Below are 6,000 nucleotides of genomic sequence, written 5' to 3' on the forward strand. Positions count from 1 at the left end.
TTGGGCTGAGCACTCATTCCCTGTGCTTCTTTCTTATTCAATTCTGTTTTTTAAACTTAAGATGCCTTTGCTGGCAAACGACTCTGGTTCATCCCTCCATGTGGCCTCTGTGTGGACAGCTCTTCTGACATGCTGTGGTGCCGGGTCATCTGATTGCCCATGGCCAGAGCAACCAGGCGTTCTCTCCACAACCCCACCTTTCTTCTTTGTAAAAATAAGAAAGGCTTCAAGTAGCTCTGTACAGTAATTAAGACCTGACTGAATTTGAAAGGAATATCTGAAGAAAACAGAAGCACAATCTGGTACTTTTACTAAATTTAATGAAATTTAATAATTCACCTTAAAACAGTATTTTTTTAGGAGTTGGAAAAACTCAAAATTGAGATCTTTAGAACTGATGGACTTCAAAACACAGGCTGGCAGGTTCTAGCTACAATGTTTAACCCTTTGCAAGTGAAGCTGTTTTCTACCTGCTCCAAGCTCTGAGTAAACAGTCTCTCCTCCTGCATGAGGGATAAGAAAGAGCAAAAATAACTTTTTCTTTGATGCTGAGTCAACATAAAAAGCTGTGAAGAAACTTTCCCCCAAATGTTCCTGGTGTTTACTTCCTGGAGGCTCCAGTCTTCCTGCCCATTGAACTAACAGGATATTTGGATTTGAGTCAGAGATCTGGGCTTTGCCACAAATAGCTCCCTCCTGGCAGGTGTGCCTTCTCTACAAGAATTCATATAAAGTATGTTGGAACAGAAAGCAACAGTTGCAATTGGTCAAAACAAGTTTCTACACAGATCCTAATGCAAATATACAGCTGTGGTAGGATTTCTTCATTGTGGCTGATTTGGTCATTTCCTTGGTGTCCCTTTGATTCCTTCTTTGTAAATTCCAAACAGCATGGCACTTTCTTCATAGGTTGTATCAGTCAATTCTCCAGAAAAGTAGGACATATACCAGAAGATACACATATGCACATGTATGCACACACACACACACACACACAGCTATGAAGAGATTTATTATGAGGAATTGGCTATGTGATCATGGAAGCCAAGAAGTTCCATGTCTGCCATCCACCAGCTATAGACCCAGGAATTCCATGATGCAATTCCAGTCTGAGTCAAAAGGCTCAAAAACTAGGGGAGCTGGTCTCAGTCTGAGAGCAGGTGAAGACAGATGTCCAAGCTTAGCAGGTGGAAAGGAAGCAAAAAGGAAAAAATTCTTCCTTCTTCCATCCTTTGCTTTCTTTAAGCCCTCAACAGATTGGATCAGGTCCACTTATGTTGGGGAGACCCATCTGCTTTACTGAGTCCCCTGATCCAAACACTGATCTCATCTTGACACATCCTCATGGAGACACCCAGAAACAACATTTGATCTGGGTGCTCTTGAGGTCCAGTCAAGTTGACACATAGAACTAACCATCACATAGTTTTTGTAGGTTCATCTTAAAGCAGTGATAGGGGTAAATAGGAAAAATTTCATAACTTACCCCAGTTACTTTAAATGATAACTAGATCTGATGGAGATTTTTTGCTTTTTTGTTTTTATTTATTGTGATGCTGGGGTTCCAACCCAGGGTCTCACTCACACAAGGCATCTGATAGAGTTTTAAAGTTTCCAGGGGAATCAGAACCCAAATGTGCAATTCCTTCTGTGTTAAGCCTGCTAGACAGATTTTCCTGTGATGATTTCTCCTTTTACTCCCAAGAACCCTCATAGCTTCATACCCAGACTACACTGGAGGCCTTTATTGATTTTCTGATACATATCTGGCAATTGAACTTGGCAAAAATGAAAACTCAATGAGTAAGATATATTCCCTGGATTACAGATAAATAATGAACACATTAGGTATAACAGGGAAAGTAAGTACCAAGTACAAGGGTGAAGAATGAGTCAGCCCTTTATAGGGTTTCCACTTGAGCAACTTGGAAGATGGCTATGCTGTTGATCAAGAGAGGAACTTAGGAGTATTTGGGATGGAAGATGAGTTTGATTTTGGAAGTTCAATGTGATTTGTCTTTGAGACATGAAGGCAATGTAGACCATTTGAAAAAGTTTCTAAAAAATGACATTCCACTTGTCAATCCACATGGCATCCTGGAAAACAACATGCTTTTTTTTTTTTTTTTTTTTTTTTTGAGATGGGATCTTGTTTTGATGCCCAGGCTGGTCTCAGACTACTGGACACCAGTCTCCCAAGCAGCTGGATTTATAGGCATGTACCACTATATCCAGCTGTGTGTATTTTGGAAGGGAAAATGTATACAACATTCTGTTGGGTACTTTGGGTCTCTCAAGGTCAAGTGATCTTTATGTTTATGCAGTTGACATATTTATATACCCTGGACCTTTGGATAGATACCTTTATGTTTCTGAGTCCTCTGTTATTTTATATTACAACATGAGGACTTCTTGTAGGAAGTTAGAGCTTCACATTGCCAAGATAAATTAACCACAGATATTATGAGCTCTCTTTTGAGTTAGTCTTCCAATTCATATCTGTCATTTATTTCCAAGTTTTACTTAAGGCTGGTTTCTTCTAGGAAGTGTCCCCAACTGACATTTTTATACCCCATGACTGCATGTGCTTAAGAGTTGTTTTTGTTTATTGTTTTGTATTTTGAGATGAACTGCTTTATGTTTCCCAGGCTGGGCTTGAACTCCTGGGTTCAAGTGATCCCCTACCTCAGCTTCCTGAGTAGCTGAGAAAACAGGTATGTGCTAACACCCTGGGAGAGGTGTCACTCTATTGGTGATCACTTCACCCAAAGGATTGCCTGAGGATAAAATGGTTGCAGGTCTATAAGCACAGTACCTGTGGATCTGCAATCAACCTCAGACCAAGGGAGTGTTATGGTCTAATGCATCTGAATTTCAGCAAGACACCAGAATGAATCCTTTGTGATTTTTAATAGACTAAGTAGAGGACTATACCTGGATGACAGTTGAAAAGATGCAGATGAAGCAGCATATCAACTTTAAAGGAGATCTCTGATGCCCAATCATGATTTTGCACCTGGTTCCCATTTCCTACACATTTCTTCTAAATCAAGTTTGAGTCATGATTTAGATGAAGATGTGGCTGACATATTTACCAATTCCACCTTGCCATCATCATACCTCTAATTCCTAGTTCAGTGATACATATTCCAGAAGGTTTCTGCCTTTCCTCTCTACCCCTTCACCTCTGCCCTTCTCTGATTCAAGTCCTTATCTCTCCATGTCTAATAGGGAACATCATGTCATCTTTTCATTCACTTCTGTTCATGGGCACTGATGCCTTAAGCAGGAAGATGGCACACTGTAGAAGGACAGGTGACTGGGGTGGGTCATGTGGCAGTCAGTGCTCCAGGGTCCTGTCTGGGTGTACACTTAGAAGCCTGAAAAAGCATGGGAATTTTGTATTTTATTCATTCAATCACAGTAGACCATACTCATCTAGAAATTTGTCCATTTCTTCTAGATTTTCCAATTCGTTGGCATATAATTTTTCAAAGTATTCCCTAATGAGCCTATGGATTTTGGTGGTATCTGTTATAATATACCTTTTTTAATCTCTAATTTTATTTATTTGGGATTCTCTCTCTCTCTCTCTCTCTCTCTCTCTCTCTCTCTCTCTCTCTCGGTTAGTTTGGCTAAGGGGCTGAAGGTTTGTCAATTTTGTTTGTCTTTTCAAAGAGTGAACTTTTTGTTTCTTTGATGATTTGCTTTGTTTTTCTAGTTTCAATTCCATTACTTCTGCTCTGATGTTTATTATTTCTTTCCTTCTACTGATCTGGGGATTGGTTTGTTCTTGTTTATCTAACACCTTGAGACACATCATTGTTTTATTTATTTGGGATCTTCTCTCTCTTAAGGCACCCCTAGGTATAAGCTTCCCTCTTAGTACTGCTCTTGCTGTGTCCCACTGGTTGTGGTATATTATGTTTCCATTTTCATTTGATTCTAAGAATTGTTTAGTACCCCCCCCCCGATCTTTTCAATGATCTACTGTTCATTCAAAAGTATATTGTTCAGGGCTGGAGTTGTGGCTCAGTGGTAGAGCACTTGCTTGGCCCTGGGTTGGATCCTCAGTGCCGCAATAAATAAATAAATAAAATAAAAGATCCATTGACAACTAAAAAAAAAAAAAAAAAAGCAACAAAAAATACCAAAAGTATATTGTTCAATCTACATGTGTTTGTATCAATTTACATGTGTTTCTATAATTCCTTAGTTTCTCTTGCTGTTGATGTCTAGTGTCATTCTGTCATGATTCAATAAGCTACAAGAAACTGCTCTGATTTTTTATTTGTTCAGATTTGCTTTATGGACTAAAATATGATTTATCTTTGGAAAGTTTCATGTGCTGATGAAAAGAATCTGTGTTCCACAGCTGTTGGATGGAATACTTTGTAGATGTCTTTCAGTGATTTTGAAAGCTTAGGTGCTTCCTGTGCCTTCTTATTACCTGACAAGGTCACTTTGCATTACTGTCTTTTCCTCTCCAAACTTCTTTCATTTTCCCTTGGTGCTTAATGGTAATAACCAGTTGTATTCTGGAATGACCACAATGTTTGTTTCTTTGTGGGTAAGTCTGTTACTTTTAGCTGAATGCTTTCAGCAGTTATTCCCCAGTCTTGTGAAAAATGTCAGTAGATACTTCAAAAAGGGAGTGGGTCCTGTACTCAGATACATTGGGGAAATATTGGCTCATGCATGCAGTGCTGAATATGTTCAGCAGTCTTAAGTGTGCCGATATGTGTAGGGAGCTTTCAAGGCTTTGGTGCATTTCACAAATGGAGCCCTCTGGGTTTATGGGACACTAAGTAACAGTTCTTGAGAAGTATTCAGCAAAGCCCAATTTGGGATATGTGGCTTCATAATTTTATTTACGTTTTACCTTTCAAAAAAAGTAGAATGTGTTGACTTTTTTTACTTTTTTGGCCTGAAATTCAGAATTTTCCTTTTAAAAATATTGTGCATTAAACTCATCAAAGTTACCATTTTGTGCCCATTAAAAGTACATAGTTCAGTTTCATTAAGGGTATTTACAGTGTTGTGTAACCATCAAGGATTCCCCTTTTAAATTCTGCACTCATTTTGTTCTTTACTGCTCAAAAATTTTTCTTAAAATTCATTGCATAGCATTTATTCATGGGATCACCTACAAACTGCTAGTGCTGGTTTGGGAGCACAGGAGTACATGAGAATTTATTTCTGGGATTCCTGTGGTACTGACTTTCCCAGCTTCATTCTCAGTAGTTCTGTAATTCAGAAGATGTGCCTTTCCAACTTGCATCATCACCACCTGCTGTCATCACATCCCTTTAACCTGCATTCTCAGTGTGTTTCTCAGGCTCATCTTGACAGTTTTGCTCAGAGTGCTTCCCAGTCACATTCTAAATCATTGTGTTGTGGCTTTTGTTTCTCTGCATTTTTTTCTTATTCTACTCATCTCCCTTTTCAGCTTATCTTATTGTCTTTTTCCCTTATCTTCTTTTCTATGGCTTTCAGATTCATAAACAGTGTGTTTTCTCTAATCTCAAGAATACCAGAAAGGTTTTCTCCAGTGTGCTTTAGTTCCTTTTAAAAATAATTTTCAAAGTTACAACTTCACACCTCCCAGGTGACTAAAGAAAGTTTCCCAAAGGTTCCACATAGATTTCCTTTTGTTTCCATTCAACTGAAAAAAATATTTATAAAGATGCAGTGGTTTATCTGTCAGGACACCTGGAACTGGTTAAAGTACCTTTTCAGATATATCTGTAACTGAGTGGCAGGTGGAGTTCTCCAAGTTCATTTCCCAGAACTGAACTGGCATCTGCTAGTGCAATTCCACAAGGATAAGATCTTTCCCTCCCTAGCTCAATACTGAGAATAAGTAGGGTGGGACACAGGAACAGCTTGATGCTTCCCAGAGCACTGGCACTGGGGCACTTCCTGTTGCCAACACCACCCCAACCCCTTTCCCAACTTTGCTTTGGGCACTGAGCAGATGCGATGGCCAGGCCTCCCTTG

This window comes from Sciurus carolinensis, unplaced genomic scaffold (genome assembly GCF_902686445.1).
Source record: "Sciurus carolinensis unplaced genomic scaffold, mSciCar1.2, whole genome shotgun sequence".
NCBI classification, from domain to species: domain Eukaryota; kingdom Metazoa; phylum Chordata; class Mammalia; order Rodentia; family Sciuridae; genus Sciurus; species Sciurus carolinensis.